Below are 21830 nucleotides of genomic sequence, written 5' to 3' on the forward strand. Positions count from 1 at the left end.
CTTCTCTGGTCTCAGCTCTGAAGTCCAACCCCTCCCATCTCAGAGAACTGGACCTGAGTCACAACAACAACCTGCAGGATTCAGGACTGAAGGATCTGTGTGGTTTTCTGGAGAGTCCTCACTGTAGACTGGAGACTCTGAGGTCAGACTCATGTTTTATTTCTGCTCTCAGATTAATATGATGTTACAGTTGTGGTGACTCTGACCTGCAGACATCAGGCTGATATTATACTGATCCTCACTGAGGATCTTCATGCTGACGTCTGTTTTCTTCTTCTCTGGTTTAGTTCAGTCATTGTGGCATAAACATTTTGAACTACAGATTTAAACTTGAAAAAAATAATAAAAATTCTTCAGTTTTTCAATGAAAGGAAACATTTTTCCACACTGACATGAACAAATATATATTCAGTTGAGGTGGGAATCATTGACTATCTCACAATTCGATTCGATTCAGATTTTTGGAGCTATGATTTGATTCGATTCTCGATTCAAAGCGATGTTTGATTCATAATGATTTCTGCTTCAGTCTATAGGTGTGCAGAGGATCTTCATGATCTATTCCAGTGTGCTTTGCAAGACAGAATGACAGATGGAGACATGAAAGTGTCTTTTTCACATTTATTAAGTTTTAAACATCTATCCAAGCTGAGATGGAATTGCTGCAACTGTTGCTTAAAAGCAAAATCACATATTGCTTGAATAACAAAAATAAGTGTCTCTTTAAAAAAAATTGTACAGTTAAACAGCGTGCCTTTTAAATTTTAATTAAAATGCCTTTTCAAATGTGTGTGGACCACAACTGCTACTCTGAGCAGCAAGCTATAAAATAAGTCAGGTGAAGCTCAGTAAAAACCAAAATGAGTCAGAATCTTTGCCTGCAACGAGGACGGGGCCTGTTGAATCTCTCTTTCCTCCATTATTGTAGTTTCCTCCTTGTTTTGGTGCATGCGTATGTTCCAGAACCAGCTCCGTGTTGACGTCAGACAGCGTGCAGATTTGTTTTATTTTGTTAAACTGATTTTGGGAAAGTTTGACTCGATTCTGAATCGTAGTATATGAGAATTGTGATTCTTATATGAATTTTTTTTTTTTTTTTGGATACACCCCTAATATTCAGTGTTCTTGTTGCAACATGACTACAAAGTCATATGACTAAAGCAGACTGACTGACAAACTCACCATGTTTGTTAAATGTGGTCACCGCTGAATGAAGTGAAAATGTTCCATATATCGTGAATCATGTGTTGACTTAATGAAACATTGAACACTTTCAAGCAGGAACTTAAAGTTGCATTTTTTTTTCTTTACTCAGATTGGAGAACTGCAATTTGTCAGAGATCAGCTGTTCTTCTCTGGTCTCAGCTCTGAAGTCCAACCCCTCCCATCTCAGAAAACTGGACCTGAGTCAGAACGACCTGAAGGATTCAGGACTGAAGGATCTGTGTGGTTTTCTGGAGAGTCCTCACTGTAGACTGGAGACTCTGAGGTCAGACTGATGTTTTATTTCTGCTCTCAGATTAATATGATGTTACAGTTGAGGTGACTCTGACCTGCAGACAGGTTTCTATTTATGAGGGAAAATCCTCTTCAGGTTAACATTTATACTGTTAAATGGTTTGAAAGTAACTTAGGAAAACAGATTTAAAGTCACATCTTTAATTCTTTACTCAGGTTGGAGAACTGCAGATTGTCAGAGATCAGCTGTTCTTCTCTGGTCTCAGCTCTGAAGTCCAACCCCTCCCATCTCAGAGAACTGGACCTGAGTTGGAACAACCTGAAGGATTCAGACCTGAAGGATCTGTCTGATCTTGTGAAGAGTCCAGACTTCAGACTGGAGACTCTGAGGTCAGTAGAGTTGGACTCAGTTCATGTTCCTTTCAGTAATATTGTTTAAATCCAGTATCAGAGCAAAGACTCAGTGTTTCCTGTGAACCTTCAAACTCCTCAGTGAAGCTGTGAGAGGAGAACAGAAACAGATTTCAGAATTAGACAGAAAGACAGAGAGAAAACAGTCAGCCAATCAGATCAGTCAGAGGACTGTTGTGATCATGTGACCACCAAATGAAGCAGATTCCAGCTGAAGAACTCAGAGATGTTCAGATTCTGGTCCTCGTCCATCAAACTGTCAGATCTGAGCTGAGACTGTTTGTTCTCTGATCAGGTTCATCTGTCACAGCTCTGAGATCAGTCTGACTGAAAGCTGCACATCACTGATCTTCTTTCATCACACGCACATCATTGAAACTCTGATGGATCTGCTCTCTTCTTCTTCTCTACACAGGTGGTGGTGAAGAGGAAGGTGTGTGTTGATGGAGGATCAGCTGCTTCCTGATGATCCAGATGTTGCAGCAGCAGCTTGTCCAGACTCTGGACCATGTTCCTGGGAGGTGGAGAGGAGAGCTTCATCCAGCAGAGACTGACAGAGGAATCAGAACTGGTCTGAGAACAGAGTCCAGTCCATCATGATCCCAGAGACTCCTCAAGTCCTCCTCTCCTCTCAGCCAGCATCTCCAAACTCCAACTAGGGTTTAGGTCCAGGTTTGGGCTGCTTTGGGGACATTTCTACAAGCATTACTCTATAAAAGATTTAATTTTGTTGTGAAACATGTGACTGTCAGTCGGCACTTTTTAAATCTGCGTTTTCTTCCATTCATCAAAATGAAGCATATATATTTTTTAATGTGTCTTCTTTTCTACAATATTTCTTTTTTTTCCACATGTGGCAAAAAAAATTTGTCAGTAAATAAAAGTATGCTGAAAGGGCAGAACTCAAGAGAGGACACTGCAGCAGCGTATTTCATCTTCTGAAAGGACAATTTTTAATCAGTGCACTAAATTATTTTCAGAAGACAAACATAACATTCTGTTTTAATCTGAATGTGTGTGTGTGTGTGTGCATTTATGTGTGTGTGGATGATGATGTGGCCTGTTTGGGGGTCTCATCCTGATTATTTTTTTAATGTGTAAAGCACTTTGTGGAAGTTTTTTTTTTTGTTTGTTTGTTTGTTTGAAAGGGGCTGTATAAATAAACTAAAGTTTATGTTGGTTGGTTAATTGATTGATATAGTGATATAATACAGTCCAATAACGTTCAGCAGACTCTCAGCTCAGTGTGTGAATGTGCTGCTGCTGAACTGGGACTCATGAGTTCCACTCTGAACCAATGAGTCATGAATCATGAGTCTGACTGTGAACCAGTCTACAGTATGTGCTGTGGGTGAGTGACAGCTCATAGCGGGGAGGGAAAGGGAGTGAAACAGCAAACCAGAGCTGCTGCTTTTCCTCCTTCTTTCTATATGAACATGAGCACCATGATGCACACTGCTGTGTTCTCATATCAAGCTCATGTTCACCTTCTTTCTTTCACAGGGAGAACATGAAAGAAGCTGAAGCTGAACTCAGCCTTCCAACTTTAGTGCTCCGTGTCACAGACTGATCCATTTTCTGACGTTATAGTCCACACCAGGCTGCAGCCTCTCTGTGTGACACTTTGTTCATCATTATTTTCACACTTTAGTTCCTGCTTCTTTTCATTTAGGCTCCATGTAGGCTGTTCATGATGACTTTGTTTGTGTGTGGCTGTTTTCTTCTGAATGTGGGATCTCTGTCTGAATGAAAGTTTCACAATCACTGCCTCAGACTGCATTCAGAAGGAATTGTTGAAGTCATAGAAGCTGAAGAGTTGATGATCAGAGGCTGACAGCTAAAGGAAGCTAGAATGCACACTGCTCTCTGACAGAGTCGGCCTCCCTCCACATTTAGGAGGCTTTTTCACTTCTTACAACAGCTGACAAAGGGCTCATCTGGGATTTGAACCCCGGACCTGTCACACCCTGAGCCAGAATCATCCTGATTGTTCCTGGAATGGTTTGGTTAGTCAGAGTGTGTCTGTGTGTGTTCTTGTCTCTCTGAGTGGTTGGAAATGAAAATGGAGATCGGTAGAAGCAGATGACTCTGAGGATGAATGAATGTTTCACTGACAACATCAACAACTGTTTACTCACCTCCATGAGGCTGTGTGACGTCACTGGAGATCAAAGGCATTTCCTGTCCTTCATCGCTCTCGCACGCGACACCAACTCCAACATCACACTCGCATTAGATTCAGCCGGAACGGCGCATGCGCACGAAGAAGCTCACACTTGTCTCAAGAGCAAATAAAGTGAAACACAAATCAGCTGTTATTAGACAAATAAGTGGCGATAAATTGAACTAAAACCAAATCTGTTGGTTTGTTCCTCCTTCTACTTATTAAAATTTTCCTGCTTTCGCTCATTTTTGCAATCACAGACTGAGCGAAGTTGCGCACCTCGTCCACTTTGTGTGTGTGTGTGTGTGTGTGTGTGTGTGTGTGTGCTCTCTCTGCCGGTCTGAGCTCTCAGTTCATTTAAATGCTTTGTTGGATCTGTCTGTCTGTATCATGTCAGAAACTCTGAAACACTCTGAACTTCTTTAAAACACGGTGGATTTACTGATAAATGAAAGTGTCCAGCGGTCCATGATGGATTATTATAGAAAACAGGGCTGCGGACGCCTGGAGATTTGTGACGTAATGGTAAAAGCTGTTGAGTAAGCATTGGTGGTTCAGTGGTAGAATTCTCGCCTGCCACGCGGGAGGCCCGGGTTCGATTCCCGGCTAATGCAGAGTAACTCCAAAATCCAGAAACACAGAAGCACAGTGCTGCTTGGAAAATACAAGACATGAAAAAACCTGATAGACTCCAACACAGTGTGACTTTGTGAAACAACCAGTGGAGCCCCCTGGTGGTCAGTAGAAGTGCAGCCCCTCTGAGCTGGTGGCAGACCAAGGCTTCAGTCTGCACACATCTTCCACATGTGATGGCACACACACTGTGTATTGTGGCAACATCCGTCCCCTCAGAGAGAATCTGCTCTTGAACCCTCCTGTCGTTTTCACCCCCCGCCCCTTACTTTAGTGTTCCTGCTCTGTTTGATACGGTGGCCGGTAAGTGCAAAAGTAAATTACAAAGCGCCAAACACTTTTACAAAGCGTGAAAATAATTTACATGTTGGGAAACATTTTTACATTTTATTCAACAAAATTACATAAGAAAAACACTTTTACCACGGACAAAACAAATTCACATGTTAGAAAACAAATTTACATTTTAGAAAACAAAGTTACATGTTGCGAAACAAATTTCCAAACGACAGAATCTTCCGGAAGGGGAATGTACCAAATGCCGGAAGTGATCCAGAAGAAGATTGACTGTGAGCTCAAAAAGTTTGTATCGGTTTGTGTGGCGGGAAAAGTTTGCGGAGTGAAAGTTTATGGCAGCATGGAGTAAATGATGTTTTGGCCGTTTTGTGGAAACAACTTGAGCCAATTTACGCGGTTGTGTTTTCCGTGCGGACGATCTGTAGAATGTTTAACGTTGATGAACGGACCAGACGGAAGGAGCACGCGCACAGGAGACATCTAATAAACAGCCGGAAAATGCTAAACAAGCTAAGTGTAGCATCGTGCTAACTAGCTGAAGCCGCTGTCAGACATGCAGTGAATTAAAGTGCACCGTTTCATTTTGCAGCCAATCGTTGTCTTCACGGAATAGCAACGCGTTTAGATAGTATGTGTTGCTTTTTATTTATTTTTTTTTATTTTAGGCTTTCAGTTATGCTAAATGCACAATTGTTGCTGATTGTTTTAGCTGCTAACTTTCTGTTTTGATACGGAACTCCGTTCATTCCAGCAGAACAACCATGAACATCATATAAACAATTCATGGAGGACAGAAAGTCAAAGTCAAAAGAACTGTGGGCCGAAAGGAAACAGGTCCAGGTACGTGTGTGGATATATCTGTAAAATATGGAAGTAAATATGTGTGTGTGTGTGTGAAATGAATGATATCTTTTTGTTATTTTAGCAGATAAACATGGATTGATGGCGCCACATGGAGCTGATTTAAAAGCTCAGAGAGGGAAAACACTCCCATTATATACAGATCCGGAGGTAGCAGCACCTGATCTACTGAAGCATGATGTGAAGTTTACACGGTGCAAACATCAGCCTGCGGACTCTTAAAAGGATGATTCCTCTCCAAACGCCATCAGGTTGGAACTTCGTGGACCTGGACAACTGTTTGGCTATCGGACGATGTGGCAGGTACTCAGACAAAAGTCCAATCTTCGAGTGAAGAGAGATGATGTGATGAATGAGAGAGCACACAGAAGGTTTCTAAGAAGAAGCTGCTACTCAATGGGAGCGAACTGTATGTGGCATGCAGATGGTTCTGATAAACTGGCTCTCTCAGGACGCATGGATGGATTTTTTTCACCTAAAGTGCTGTGGCTCCAATGTGGACCGACAAATAACAAGAAGCCAACAGTGATCGCTGAGAATCTCCTCTCATGAGACTGAGGACTGATTGTGGCACGGAGAATGGCATTATGGCTGCCATTCAGTCTCCCCTACGCCTCCATCATGATGACTGCTGCTCTGGGCCGTCCAGCCACATGTATGGCTCATCCACGAATAAGCAGCGTGTTGAATCCTGGTGGGCCATATTTAGAAGGGGAAGGTAAGTGGCCTTCATGAAGTCATTTTATTATGACGAACCTTTCATTTGATTTTTATCTTTATGTTCTATCGCAGATGAACTCCTCTAAACATATATAATAACTGAGGCTGGGACTTTAACGCATTCTTTTCAATTCATTCATTACTAAGCCTTTAATTAATTAGATTTTTTTAATGGAGTCCCACTTCTACTAATAATATATATTTACTTCAGATTCTATCCATTTCTACAGGTCTCTGTTCTGGATGGAGTTGTTTGCTGGATACTTCAACGGGAGCCATGAGCATCAGTGCCTTCTGAGATGTTGCTATGGTGATGTTGGATGAGTGTGTGAGACTGTGGAACAGTCACAGGATTCACACTTCCAGAACAGCGTCATGTCCAATGAACTGTACTGCTGACCACACAGGTAATATTGGAGATGGATTGATATTTCCATGTTTGTTTTATTTATTTATTGATAAAATGTAAATAAATAATATAAATGCTATTTATTGTATCGAACACAGATTTGGCTCCACAGACTGGATTTGAGATTAAACCAGCTGATTTGGATGCTGTTCCAGAGGCGAGCCTGTCAATAGCTCCATGTGGGGACTCAAACATGCAGGAGGACTTTGACTTTGTTATGGAGCACAAACAACTACAGAAGCCAGAGAACTGGGAGTCTGCAACAGAACTGTACATGAAGCTGAAAGAAACTGCTCAGCTGTGAGTCAGTGAGAAAGGGAATTTTCCCTTCCTGCATTATCAAGTGCTTACTCATTGGGGTTTCTGTCCTATTTCTATTTATTTTTTAAATTAATTAATTTTTTTAATATACATGTCAAGAGCCATGAGATGACTGTGCTGTGATTTGGTATTGTTTTTCTGTTTTAAAATAGTTTGGAAAAACTCATAACTCAATCTATCACAGATGCAATCAGAAGGAAATATTTGCAATTTTTTTTATTGTTTGTCAACATAACATTTGCATTCCCATTGTTTCATTTCTTCATAGGAACAGGTACCAGAATCATTTGGAAACATCACAAGGAAAAGTGAATGACAAACTATGAAATCTGATTTGGAGTGGTGGACAAAGACACAGTCCGCCCAGTCGCCCAAAGTTTGACTTTCTTTAAGTCTCCTGTTACTTCCTGATGGACTGAGGTCAGGTTTGAAGAGTCTCAAGTTCCAGACCAGTGAGTGGCTTTTCAGAGTGGCTCAGGACAGGGGCCAGCAAAGTAGGCTGTTGCTGCAGTGCAGTCAGAAACTCAAGAGCTGAAGACCATCTTTGAATCTAAAAAGTGACCACAAACATCGTTTCACATTTAAATGACCTAAAGAAACTTCAATGTTTTCTAAAATGACTATCCACCCAAACATATAGAAAGGAGTAAAAATGGTTGTGTGTTGAACATTACTGATTTAAAGAAGAACTCTGTGTCTTGCTTTGCACTTGGCAGGGTAATTGTTACTCTACAGACTGCAAGAATTACGCACACAAACACAAGAATGGAATGACATGAGCACCTTTTGATTGGCATAAGACAGAGGAAGGGGAGACAGACATCACACAGCAATTATACTAAACTAAGGCACACATTCTGACACACTGACTCAGAGTTGAAAAATATACATTCTTAATAAACCACAGAGGGGGATGATGAGGCATTTCAAACTAAAATATCTTAAATACAAAAAAATAAAAATCACATCTTAATTACAAATATGATCTTACCTGTCAATTACAGATGAGTAGCGGTCAATAATGTACCATCAGAGGGAGTCTGACAGGATTTCTTTCTTTTCTTCAACAGTAGCAACACGTCTCAGACAGCCTGCTGTCTGTAACATTGTGCCGAGTCTCATGATGCATTCTCACAGAGCATCCACTGAAGAAACATCTGAGATGAAACAACACGTTTTTGAAAAATAGTTCAAGCAAAGCGTGTCATGTGGTATATAAAGTAAATGATCATTAACCATTAGTGTTGTTTACATCTAACCCTGTTCATACCATTTGCATTGTACACCAAGAACTGATGTCCTTCTGGTCCATCAGAAATGGGCCGGTTTTTCAGATGTTTCATCAGTAGAGTTAAAAACTCTCGTCTCGGCCCACCTGTGTCAATTCCTTCTTCCAAAACAGCATCATCTGTGAATTTTACCAGCATGTCACAGGTTTCAGAATATGTTGAACATATTACAAATGCAAATATCTTTCCCATGTAATCAATAAAGTAAAATTAAAATTAAGTGAGTCGCTGTTGTTTTTTTACTTACCCGTAGCAAGTACTCCTGACTGGATTTGTTTCAGGTGGATCCAGATCCTCAGTGTCAGATATTACTGTCTGAAAAACAAATGAAAATGTCTGAAACAACACACTGAAAGCAAAGAACATCAGACTGCCATAATCTGCCTTAATACCTGTCCAGGCTGAGCTGTGGATGAATCTCTGAAACATGATAAAATTGATAAACTGATGAACTTTATGATACAGAGTATAACAGAGCTTTGAGTAACATTTAGAGGTAGAGAGGAACCATAAGATTTATAAATAAGATGATTTTGTTATAAATTATATCACATGTATGGTATTTTCTACCACATGTTCATCACAATCACATCAACAACTTAAAGACAAATGACTTATTTTGTAAAAACTAATACCTACCCTTTATCTTCAGGTTTGCGTTTGGGAGAACTGTGTTTTTTTGTTACAAAAACCTGAGAAGAAAAGCACACAATTGTCAGCAACTTTAAACAGCTTCCATTATTGTTCCCTCACCACATACAGTATATATCAATGGTGAAAGGTTATCAGGGTGTCTGATTGGAATAGTAAATGCCAAATAATCAAGACTTGGTTCTTAGACTTAATACTTTAAACCAAATGCACATCCTGTCAATAAAAAAAAAACTGAATCAAAGTACAAAATGTATAAATGAACGTACCACAGTGTCAGCTGCATTGAATTCAGCTGTGCTCCTCGATGTGATGACAATTTCAGAATCAGAGTCTGATGTATCAACCTCTGTAGTAAAAACAAACACATTATTAATTATGCTACATGAGAGTAAATAAATATGTAAAAATATTGAATGAAGAGATCCACAAACCTCCTCTAAAGTGTGTTTCTAGGCAAATGAAAAAAGTGCCTTTCCTATTTCCTTTTTATATTCTGCCAGTTTGAATGGGCTTTCTGACCCAGGCACATGGAGCACCTCTGAACAGTCTGGATACAAAAGAAGGTCTGCTCCTTCATCCATCTTCTTGTTAACTGTTCTCATTTCTTGGACAGCTTGCTTCAGTAGATCAGGTGCTGCTACCTCCGGATCTGTATATAATGGGAGTGTTTTCCCTCTCTGAGCTTTTAAATCAGCTCCATGTGGCGCCATCAATCCATGTTTATCTGCTAAAATAATAAAAAGATATCATTCATTTCACACACACACATATTTACTTCCATATTTTACAGATATATCCACACACGTACCTGGACCTGTTTCCTTTCGGCCCACAGTTCTTTTGACTTTGACTTTCTGTCCTCCATGAATTGTTTATATGATGTTCATGGTTGTTCTGCTGGAATGAACGGAGTTCCGCATCAAAACAGAAAGTTAGCAGCAGCTAAAACAATCAGCAACAATTGTGCATTTAGCATAAATATACGCCTAAAATAAAATAAATAAATAAAAACTAGCAACACATACTAACTAAACGCGTTGCTATTCCGTGAAGACAACGATTGGCTGCAAAATGAAACGGTGAACTTCAATTCACTGCATGTCTGACAGCGGCTTCAGCTAGTTAGCGCGATGCTACACTTAGCTTGTTTAGCATTTTCCGGCTGTTTATTAGATGTCTCCTGTGCGCGTGCTCCTTCCGTCTGGTCCGTTCATCAACGTGAAACATTCTACAAATCGTCCGCACGGAAAACACAACCGCGTAAATTGGCTCAAGTTGTTTCCACAAAACGGCCAAAACATCATTTACTCCATGCTGCCATAAACTTTCACTCCGCAAAGTTTTCCCGCCACACAAACCGATACAAACATTTTGAGCTCACAGTCAACCTTCTTCTGGATCACTTCCGGCATTTGGTACATTCCCCTTCCGGAAGATTCTGTCGTTTGGAAATTTATTTCGGGATTTGTCGAAGGGTTCTGCCACTTGTAAATTAGTTTTTTAAAATATAAATTTATTTTGTCTGTGGTAAGAGTGTTTTTATTGTGTAATTTTGTTTAATAAAAGATAAAAATGTTTCCCAACATGTACATTTGTTTCACGCTTTGTAAAAGTGTTTGGCACTTTGTAATTTTGTTTTGCACTTACCGGCCACCGTAGTTTAGAGTTGGGGTGCACGCGCTTAACTACTCCGAGTTGATCTAACTAACTCAGATCTGCTGTTCTGTCTTCACATGAGACAGGCAGGAAGTTGGACTTTCTAAAACAAAGAGAATCCGGTTGGTTTTCAAAATAAAACTGCTGTCTGCGAGCAGGACGTTGCTGACCAGAGTTAACTTCTGTCACTGAGCTAATTATAGATATCACGTGGTGTAACTTCACTTCCTCCGTGGAAAAACAGAGAATAAAGTTATTTCCTCCCAGTTTCTATCCAGAATCATCATCAGCACAGCTTCTGTCAGGAACATCTGTTTGTTGCTGACAACATCTGGATTACAGATGACACATCAGACTGATATTATCTGTGTCATGGTGTTCAGAGATTTCAGCAGCTCACATCCAACACAGAGACTCTGAGCAGGCCCACCTGGTCTTAGACCCAGACCCAGACCCAGACCTAAATCCAAACCCAGGAGACAGAGGTTGAGTGAGTCAGTGAGGAAGAAGCTGCTCGTTCTCCTTCAACAGTTTGATCTGAGGAAAAGTCACTTCCTCTTTTCAGGAACCAACTTCTACCATCTGTCCACTAGATGGAGATAACTGAGCATCAACTTAAAAATCCTCCGGTCTTCCATGTGTGAACTATAATACCAGTGAATTAAACAAAGCTCGTCCCTGGGTGGGCTCGAACCACCATCCTTTCAGTTAACAGCCGAACGCGCTGACCGATTGCGCCACAGAGACAAGTTGACCAGTTCATGTTACAGCCTGCTGTTGCAGCTATAATTATCCTAAATGTTGCTCCTTTTGTGTCTCACAGAGATCCTGCCTGTTTGGGAGAGCGTTACATTAAAGATTTAAAGGTCCCTGTTTCAATCCTGGGTTTCAGCAGCTGTTGTGGGTCCTTTTTTTCGCTTACCCAAATGAGCTATTTCAGCACAGCACACAGTAGAAATGACTTCTCATTATTGCTTCCATGACCTGGAAGTGGAACTAAAGGTGTGTCCCTATCACCGGCCTTGATAATGATAACTGAGCACCAGTGAGTGCTCTCCTCCTCTTAGATGAGTCCTAACAACAGCACTCAGCTGTGTCATATTTTAAGGCTGTGCAGATTACAGAGATTCTCAAACATGCTGCATCTCTCCCCAAATGGGAAACTTGGTCCATAAAAAAAAAAAAAAAAAAACTGATGCTGGTAGGATTTGAACCTGCACGGGGATTTCTAGTTCACCACCTTAACCCCTCGGCCACAACACCCACACACAGGAAAGCTCCCGTGACTCAACATTTTCCAGCCTGGATAGTTTCCTCCTCAACTGTTACCAAACTGTTACCTTAACAGGTGAAGGTTCATTCTGATGGAATGAACTGTTTCTACACAAGCTGCATGAATGTGACACAGAGCTCATGTTTAAAGTTTTTTTCTTCAGTACTCTTATTGTGTATGGAGCTCTGACTGTTGACATAAGTGCAGGTGACCTAAATTCAGCAGCATCATCAATGTCCTCATCTCATCCAAAAGGCTTCATCAGACAGATCAGTGTTGCAGGAGCTCAGAAGCTATCTGGTTAGCTAATGCTGCCAGACCATGCAGGGGATGTAGCTCAGTGGTAAAACATGCACTTCCCATGTATAAGTGTTTCCTATCTACAACATCTTACATTATGAATGAGGCACTGCTGGGATTTGAACCCAGGATCTCCTGTTTTTACGAGACAGGCGCTTTGACCAGCTAAGCCACAGCACCACTCTGATGTACATGTATATGCAGAGGATCATATTGATCATACACTACAACATCTCACATCCACAGCACTCTACTCAACTGTTCTTAAACAACATTTAATAAACATGATTAGCAGAGTCCTCCTTGGAAACTTAAGTTTGCTCCATCTAACTCAGCTGTACTCAGTCAGCCTGTACAGATGATTCAGTAACAGCTGAGTTATCTTTAGTCCAACAACTGCTGTCCATTTCTACCACAGGGAGCCACAGGCTTTAGAGTTTTCAGTCCTAACCCTTGATTGTCAAGCAATCATATTCCCATTTTATGCAGATTTTTCATCCACAACACACACACAACAATCTTGAATTGTTTAATTAAATCTAAAACTGTTATGAATGACAGACTTAGAGTGCTAACAATTACACCATGGACCATCCAATTTTTACTGTCTTTGTATTTTTACTTTTATCATTTAATATGTTTTGCTGCGTTTCAACTCGTTAACGCTTTAAGCTACAGAAAGAACGAGAGCAGTCGCACCACACAAGCATTTCAAAATAAAAGCCAATTTATATTATTTTATTTGTCTCTTTAGCTCAGATGTAGCAAAGCGCAACAATGCTGTCAACAAGGAACTTTCCTATTTGGGTCACTTGAAACATTTGGTGCAGTAGGCAGCATGTCAGTCTCGTAATCTGAAGGTCGTGAGTTCGAGCCTAATAATGAGAATTTAGTGGTTGGGACTAGAACCTCAGTTCCTTTAACATGCTTCACTGATATATTAGACTTCTATGGACCAATTCACCGCTCTGCATTTTGTAACCTCTGCCATGAATCCATCCAAAAAAACAAAGACTTGCTGTGTTTAGCTCACTTGTTGCTGTATCTCCAAAGAGCTAAAGTCTTGTGGAGAATGTGGGCATCGAACCCACTACCTCTCACATGCTGAGCGAGCACTCTACCATTTGAGCTAATACCCCTGCCATGCTAGCATTCAAGCTAAGCTTTGAGAAAAGGCCGCTTTAACAACATCAACAGGTTTCAAAGCTTTTTCGAGAGAGTTCAAAATAATAAAATTTTTCTATCATCTGTATTTTTCAATAAAAACACTTTCCCTGACCGGGAATCGAACCCAGGCCGCGGCGGTGAGAGCGCCGAATCCTAGCCACTAGACCACCAGGGAGCGTGTAGACAAAATACCTTTGTCCCAAAACCTTACAGCAGTAGAGGTGAAAGAAAATCTGTCCTTTCACACAGTGAAGGTTCCAAAGTGAAACCTTAACCTGTAGACAACCTGTTTTGTCCACTCCACACGTGTGAGCAAGTGCAAACTGAGCCTCCATGTGATCTTATCACATCGTGGTCATTGTGTATTGGAATGACTGGACTCACTTTGATGGGCAAATTTTTCAGCTTCTGTCGTCAGAATGGCTGAGCGTTCTAAGGTGCTGCGTTCAGGTCGCAGTCTCCCCTGGAGACTCCAGGACAAGTATCAAACATGACGAGGAGGCCGAGTGATTAAGGTGATGGACTGCTAAAGTTTTATCAGTTTTTAGGGTGTGGGGGTGAAGAACATCTGAATTAGTTAGCACATACTAAGTTATCTTAATGGGTAGGCTGCTGGCTTAGCATGTATTTGTATCAATAATCTTCTCAGCTGCTCTGAATGGTGACAGTGGGGCAGCCTTTGTGTTTACATCTGAATCACATGTGATTTTGGAAATTCTTCAAAGCAGCTTCCAAGGAGGAATTTCATTCTGTGAGTACTGTGACATCATCAGTCCAGGGTGATTTCTATGTGTCTGTTCTCATCCATTTGAAGCGAACGTGAGATAGTGTGACGTATGCATCTGTGTCATGTTGGAGATCAATGAAAGACAGGAAATGCCTTTGATCTCCAGTGACGTCACACAGTCTCGTTGTGGAGTTATTAGTTGTTGATGTTGTTCTGTAAAAATGTGCATCAGTGAAACATTCATTCATACACGAGGACATCACGTATATTGTTGGAATAGAAAATTTAATTGGAAATTGCTGCCGGGCTTCCCCCCTAACTCTTTGCTGTCATGGTAACATGACGTTTCCTGTCATTTAAAACGTCATTAATGTTGTCATTTGGCTGTTTTATATGGTTATATTTATTAGGTTTTAGAAATTGAATATAGAATCCAATTATTTTATTGAAAACTATAACCCATTATAAATGAAGTTTTTTTCTATTTCAACAGTGAGTGACGTTTTATTTTTTTATTTATGTAAGATGGAAGATGGAAAGACAGCTAAACGGTTGCTGTGGCCGGACAAGGGGGCCGATTTTATTTAATTTCTGAACCATCACAACAACTTAATAATTAATTTTAATCATTGGATAGTCCTCCTTTTTCATATTTGGTATCATATTGATTTTAAATGGGTACTTTTTTCACGAGCTTTTTTCACGAGCCCTGAGTATTGCGTTGCCAATGTCACTGCCTGACCATCATGACTCTTCCCAAAGTTTGTCTCCTGTGAAAAGTGGCCAATCACCACATTTCCATCTGCTCAACACAGCAACAACCACTTTGCCTTGTCCAGAAACTGCAAGTAAAAGCTGGAATACAGGAAGTGATGAGCAGGAACTCCACTGAGAGTGAAGCTCTGCTGGGGTTTGAATGCAGGATGTTCTGTTCAGTACTGCCAGTTTCTCTGCAGTCTTTCTCTCAGTGAACTTTTGTGCTCCTCAGAATTGTGTCCCACTTCCTCAAAGGTTTGAAGTGAAGTGTGAGTCTGAAGAGGTGCTGCCTTTGATCCATCACCTGATGATGTCACCTGATGATGTCACAATACTAAAAACTGAGCTGACTCCTGTGTACTGTAGCTCAGTGGTAGAGCGCATGCTTTGCATGTATGAGGCCACGGGTTCAATCCCTGTCATCTCTAGGATTTATAGTGAAGTGTGTCTCTGAATGAATGAGTCTCTCTCAGTTGATCCCCATGTGTGTTAAAATAGTTGAGTCTTCTGTAAGCAAGAAGAGGGCTTGTTGTCATTCTGACCTTCAAGATTTTATGATCAAATATGAAGAATAGCAGGGACAAGAGAGAGAGAGAGAGACCGTCTCAGTACTTTTTAACCTACTCATCCACTTTCATAGAAAGTTTATGGTCCTTAACTTATCAGACACAACAATAACACAAAGTTACAATGATCAGTCCAGGGACATTTCTGTCTTTGTGCGCTTGTGCTCATCCATTTGAAGCGAACGTGAAAGAGTGACATATGCATCTGTGTTGCGTTGGAGATCAATGAAAGACAGGAAATGCCTTTGATCTCCAGTGACGTCACACAGTCTCGTTGTGGAGTTATGAGTTGTTGATGTTGTTCTGTAAAAATCTGCATCAGTGAAACATTCATTCATACACGAGGACATCACGTATATTGTTGGAATAGAAAATCTTATTTTTTCTGTGTGTGCTCCTGAGAAAGAGGCTCAAATCCAAACCCCAGGAGACAGAAGTTGAGTGAGTCAGTGAGGAAGAAGCTGCTCGTTCTCCTTCAACAGTTTGATCTGAGGAAGTCACTTCCTCTTTTCAGGAATCAACTTCTACCATCTGTCCACTAGATGGAGATAACTGAGCATCAACTGAGAACTGAGTTCTTCATCATCTGGAAACAGACAGCATTGTTTTCTTCAGCTGGAGCTCTTTGTTCAAATCTACATTGAGATTCAGAGCCAAATGTTTTTCCTTTCCTGGATTTACTTCATCATTTCAGTCACTCTGTGGATTCAGCTGACAAATGCAAAATACAACCAACATTTAAACGATGACTGTTGAAACAAAACTTTATTGATTCAGTCTGGTCAGCAGAATATAACCTGATGAAATCAGCAACATTAAACTGATGTTTCTACATGAATGCATCACTGATTCTAAAACCATAAACTGAACATGAACACTCTTTACACTCAGCGTTACACACATGAAGACAACATCATGTGTTTAAGGTGATGTTGAGCTGAACAGGACTTGTATTGAACACACAGAGGGAGTGCACTGTTCCTGGAGATACTGCAATACCAGGTCGATGCGTGGAGTGGACGGAGCAAGCCCCTATTCCATCTCCCTGTTCCAAAAATCTATTTAATATATGGTCCCCGGGTAGGGGACGTATCAGATATTAAACTGATAAGAACAGATACTACACTTGATCTTAGCCAAAAGGCCGAGAAGCGATACCGCTCAGCTGTCGGAGGTAACGGAGTGTTTCTCCGCACCGACCCGCTCAGTGAGGGGTCAGAGTCGGCTTCAGTAACAACATCACTCCGAGAGAGAGACACAAACAGAAGACATGAAGAAACGAAGGAGGGATCAGAAAACAACCACAGACATGTTATTTTCACAAAGTTACGTTGTAGAGCAAAGAAAACGTCTCTTCTTGGTCACCTGTAAAACTTCATATCTATGTCAATTTACCAGCTGAATATTATTGTGAAAACATCAGTTTGTCCTCTCATGTGATTGGCCTCATGGTGTGTCCATCAAAATAACCCCCCTGTCTGCACGGATTCTCTAAAGATTCGGCTCTCCTCGACTGGACTCGGCTTTTTTCGACCGAAAGAGAGAATAATAAAATTCGTTTGTCCTTTGTCATCCACAAAATAAAACCACAAATGACTGAACAGCCACGTATTTAAAATAGCATTCAAAGTCATTTTAACCAGCATTACTGCCATCATTTCATCTTAACATAAAGTCCGTTATGTCCGTTTAATGCTAACATACAATGGAAAACGCCATAGACCGGCTAACGGGATTAGCATCAGTACCGCGATCATTTTAAAGCGTAAGTGAATTTATTCCAACTCAAACATGGCAGTAATACAGACATGTACAACAACACTTACAGACATGTATTCGGCTCTTGCAGAACAATAAAACAGCAGGAATTTAGTTTCTACCTGTCTGTTTCTATCTGCTACATCATTAAAAACCTGCTGTCACACTACTGATCCCTTCAGATTGTGTCACAGAGACATGATGAGCAGAGTGAAGCTCTGCTGGGTGAATGCAGGATGTCCTGTTTACAAGACAGACACTTTAAGCAGCTCAGCATCAGTACTGACAGTTTCTCTGCAGTCTGTCTCTGAAACCACGTCTGTGTCGGTGAACTCTTGTGCTCCTCACAGTTGTGCGTCACTTCCTCAAAGGTTTGAAGTGATGTGTGACTCTGAAGAGCTGCTGCCTTTGATACATCACCTGATGATGTCACAATACTCACAGAATGAAACTCCTCCTTTGAAGCTGCTTTGAAGAATTTCCAAAATCAAATGTGATTCAGCGCACCCTGCACAGCACAGACTAACCTCAGGGGAACAGACCGTTGCCAAAAGGAACATCATCAAAATCAAAAACATGGCAACTTTCATGAATGTAACCTGCAGGGAGGGAGTGGGGGTTAGAAATTACAGGGAAAAAGAAAAGACAGAGGGACGCTTGTTACTGTAAATTACTGTGATGAGTGCTGATTCTCTCAAATAAAAATATGTTTAAAAGAAACAAACAAACCAAATCAATTAAACGGCTTTGCTTTGTCGTGACACCGTGTTTCCCACACAGGTTCAAACACAAGCTCCTCCTTTGTTCTTCTGCTGAGTGAGACGGAGCTCTGATGTCACTCCTCAGCAAGGAAAGTCGCTATTGGCTGTCCTAAAAGTCAGTAGAATTCGGTTCATATTATTTGATAATTGTTTATTCTTTTTTTTTTAAATGGCTTATGGTCTACAGACGTCTCCCATGACACTGGAGCCTCAAGCCAGCACCTTTGACCCACATCAAATCATGGACCTGTTGTTCCATCAGGTAATGGTTAGCACTCTGGACTTTGAATCCAATCTAGACTATGTAGTCGCTTGAAGTTGTTCGATGACGTCAGTGTTTAAGAGTTTCTGGCATAGATACAGACAGGCAGAGCCAACAAAGCATTTAAATGAACTGATTGCTCAGAGCAGCATGAGGAGACACACACACACACACACACACACAGTGCGCGGGCTGTGCAGGGAGTGTCAAATGCCACTCGTGCATGAATTTACATGCACACACACAACTTCATGTTGAGGAGTTTGGTCTCTGGTTATCTACTTCTTTTTTACATGTTCATTTTGGAATACATTTTCAGTGCCCAGTTTTATTTTCACTGCAGATACTCATGTTAACCACTCTGAGACAGCTTTAACAGCTAAAGAGTTTAAAATAAAAACATTTAAGAGCAGTTAAAACAGACCAGGAACACTAAAGTTAGGGGTGGGGGGTGAAAACGTAGGGGGTTAAAGAGGAGATTCCCTCTGAGGGGACGGATGTTGCCACAATACACAGACAGCGGAGACTGAGACATTGCATGCTAAATATAAATAAAATCACATACCCAAGCACTTGTTTGGCTGTTATTGCATTATTCCATATTTGTAAATGTCAGTTTCACATTTGGAGTGGTAAGGTGACAACTTAGAGCTCTGAATAAGTATTACTTAGATACGCTTTCAAGTTTTAGTTGGAAAGCAAACACCAGCTGCTGTTCTCACCCAGGTGGCTGCTACATGGGTTAAACTTGTGACTGTGGCGTTGTCAGCAAAAAGGACTCTGTTATGAATTCCTGAATTACTTCAAGGATACTGCAGCTGGCCAGTATGGGGATTGAACCCATGACCTCAGCATTATTAGCACCATGCTCTAACCACCTGAGCTGAAAGGTGTATTTTGAGACTTGTAAGGTTTATTATAAAAGTATGCAGAACAGCTGTTTGTACTTTTTGTAAAACACAGCATGCTAGCATGTTAGCACAGCAGAGTTAGCTCAATGGGTAGGCTGCTGGCTTAGTATGTATTAGTATCAATAAGCTTCTCAGCTGCTCTGAATGGTGACAGTGGGGCAGCCTTTGTGTTTACATCTGAATCACATGTGATTTTCGTAAATTCTTCAAAGCAGCTTCATTCTGTGAGTATTGTGACATTATCAGGTGATGTATCAAAGGCAGCAGCTCTTCAGACTCACCCACTTCAAACCTTTGTGGAAGTGACACACAACTGTGAGGAGCACAAGTGTTGACCGACACAGACGTGGTTTTAGAGAAACCGGCAGTACTGATGCTTAGCTGCCTAAACTGTCTGTCTTGTAAACAGGACATCCTGCATTCAAACCCCAGTAGTGCTTTGCTCTCAGTGGAGTTCCTGCATTACAGCTTTTACTTGCAGTTTCTGGACAAGACAAAGTGGTTGTTGCTGTGTTGAGCAGATGGAAATTTGGTGATTGACCGCTTTTCACAGGAGACAAACTTTGGTTTGGCACTGATATTAGCGACATAACATTAATGGCTCATCCGCGATTTGAACCCAGGACCTCTCACACCTAAAGCGAGAATCATACCCCTAGACCAACGAGCCCTTGACAAGTGTTTTTAAATTATAGAAAAAAATTTCCTTTTCATTCTGCTCTGAAGTGAGAGAGGCCAAAAAACAGGAAGTGGCTGAAGTTGGAGAGGCCAATAAAATGGAAGTGGCTTAAGTGACCAATGCCAAAAAGCAGGAAGTCAATAACAACCAGACACCAGTGGAAGAAGTGAGGCCTGGACCAGCACCTGAAAATCGACAGGCCAGCTCTGATCTGCCTCCAGACAGACCGATGAAGAAGAGAACGCACACCAACAATTCCAGATGGAAGAGGTTCATTGGCTTTTTTGGTTTCACAAAAACCAAGTAGCTGGAAATTCATCACCTCACCCACAGGAAATGACTTAGTTTATGCAACACCGTTTATTGCACTCTATTTCCTTTCCTCTCTTGAAAAAAATAAAAAAATTCAGCTACATTCTCGTTCCTACGATGTCTTATATACGAACATGACAAAATCTATTTACTGTTAGCTCTGGCCTGCGGGTGAGATGGAACGCACCACCATAACACTACAAATCCCACAATGAATTGTCTGCGTGTTGGTACACCTATCATGGGCCCGCGAAAGCACACCCCACTTGTTCATCAGCAGTCTTTTGTTATTGTGCACCACTTGTGTCCACTTTCAACTATCCCTCTCCCCAAAAACTGGTGAAACAAAGGGTGTACCTGGAAAAATGTAAAGACAGGCAGAAGGCACACTATGTGTTTGCAGATGTGAAGGGGCAAAGCTGTGTTTTGTAAGTATTTTCACATTACAAACATTTAAGGCACATTTTGATACCTGATTACTGAAGATATTAAACCAGCTTCAAGATATAAGGAACAGTTACTTCAACAAAAAAGAAGATGAATGAAAAAGAAAGAAAATGTATATGAAATGTTTGTTATTAACATGATGTTATTCACTCACAAAATAGGTCTTTCATAAGTACTCTTTAGATCATTTTGCTGTCAAAGACACTTCTTGCTGTACAAGGTTTTTGAACTGAATAAAAAAAAAAAAGGGTTCTTTTGAGTGCCATGTTGCACTCTCAGTGCTTTGAGGAACCTTTCTATGTTTTAATGGCTTTATGTCATATGCCTTAGCCTGCTGATTACTTGTGGCTGTGTGTGGAAAGACTGATCGTGATGGTAACTTTTTTCATTTAAAGGGTAGTATTTAGAAATAACTTTTTATGTAGAGCTTTATAAAGTAATTCAATTATAATTTGAATAGTTTCACCAACAAGATGCAGCTTCTCAATTAATTCTTAGTTACCCAACATTGATATAGTATCGAGTATTATGATATTATGTTAATGTGCACCTGTAATGGACACAAACTATTGACACCAAATAGAAGTTTTGTAAAAATCTGTTTTCACCAAACGATTGAGAGACTAAAATGAGACTGAATCATAACTCCATATTACATATGAGCCTAACGCTTCATTTTGTGCCTGTGTGTAAATAAATCATATGTAATAAAAAAAAAAAGAATATACTCTACAACTCCTTTTCCAATGCAACATGGAAAACATGGAGGTTGATAAGTCTCCACCGTCTTTGTCTGTGTCCATTCCTTCTTCTTTAAATTGAACTAATCAAGGAGAACCATAAAGATAGTTAGTTGCTATCAAACACCAAACATATAGCATACATATATTAATATACCAGGGGGTAGAAAATAATTTTTTTTAATTCTCTTTTTTCTTCTTTTACATTATTTTTGTCTGAAAACATTTCCAACAATATCTAACATCAAAACACCATCAGAGAATTTCGTGCTAAATCTCGTGGAAATGAGCTCACCAA

The 21830-nt window shown here is 40.6% G+C and overlaps 6 non-coding genes across 6 annotated transcripts; 1 reads left to right on the plus strand and 5 right to left on the minus strand.

The window, feature by feature from the left end:
- Positions 1–4576: 4576 nt before the first annotated feature.
- Positions 4577–4647, plus strand: trnag-gcc (transfer RNA glycine (anticodon GCC)). The gene has a single exon. It is a non-coding gene; the product is annotated as a tRNA-Gly (tRNA).
- Positions 4648–11546: 6899 nt separating this feature from the next.
- trnan-guu (transfer RNA asparagine (anticodon GUU)) lies at positions 11547–11620 on the minus strand. The gene has a single exon. It is a non-coding gene; the product is annotated as a tRNA-Asn (tRNA).
- Positions 11621–12550: 930 nt separating this feature from the next.
- On the minus strand, positions 12551–12626 carry trnat-cgu (transfer RNA threonine (anticodon CGU)). Its single transcript has one exon. It is a non-coding gene; the product is annotated as a tRNA-Thr (tRNA).
- Positions 12627–13716: 1090 nt separating this feature from the next.
- Positions 13717–13788, minus strand: trnae-cuc (transfer RNA glutamic acid (anticodon CUC)). The gene has a single exon. It is a non-coding gene; the product is annotated as a tRNA-Glu (tRNA).
- Positions 13789–16627: 2839 nt separating this feature from the next.
- LOC115057944 (U2 spliceosomal RNA) lies at positions 16628–16818 on the minus strand. Its single transcript, XR_003841988.1, has one exon. It is a non-coding gene; the product is annotated as a U2 spliceosomal RNA (small nuclear RNA).
- A 3134-nt stretch (positions 16819–19952) lies between these two features.
- trnal-uag (transfer RNA leucine (anticodon UAG)) lies at positions 19953–20024 on the minus strand. The gene has a single exon. It is a non-coding gene; the product is annotated as a tRNA-Leu (tRNA).
- Between the last annotated feature and the right edge of the window lie 1806 nt (positions 20025–21830).

Source organism: Echeneis naucrates, chromosome 2 (assembly GCF_900963305.1).
Source record: "Echeneis naucrates chromosome 2, fEcheNa1.1, whole genome shotgun sequence".
Taxonomy (NCBI): domain Eukaryota; kingdom Metazoa; phylum Chordata; class Actinopteri; order Carangiformes; family Echeneidae; genus Echeneis; species Echeneis naucrates.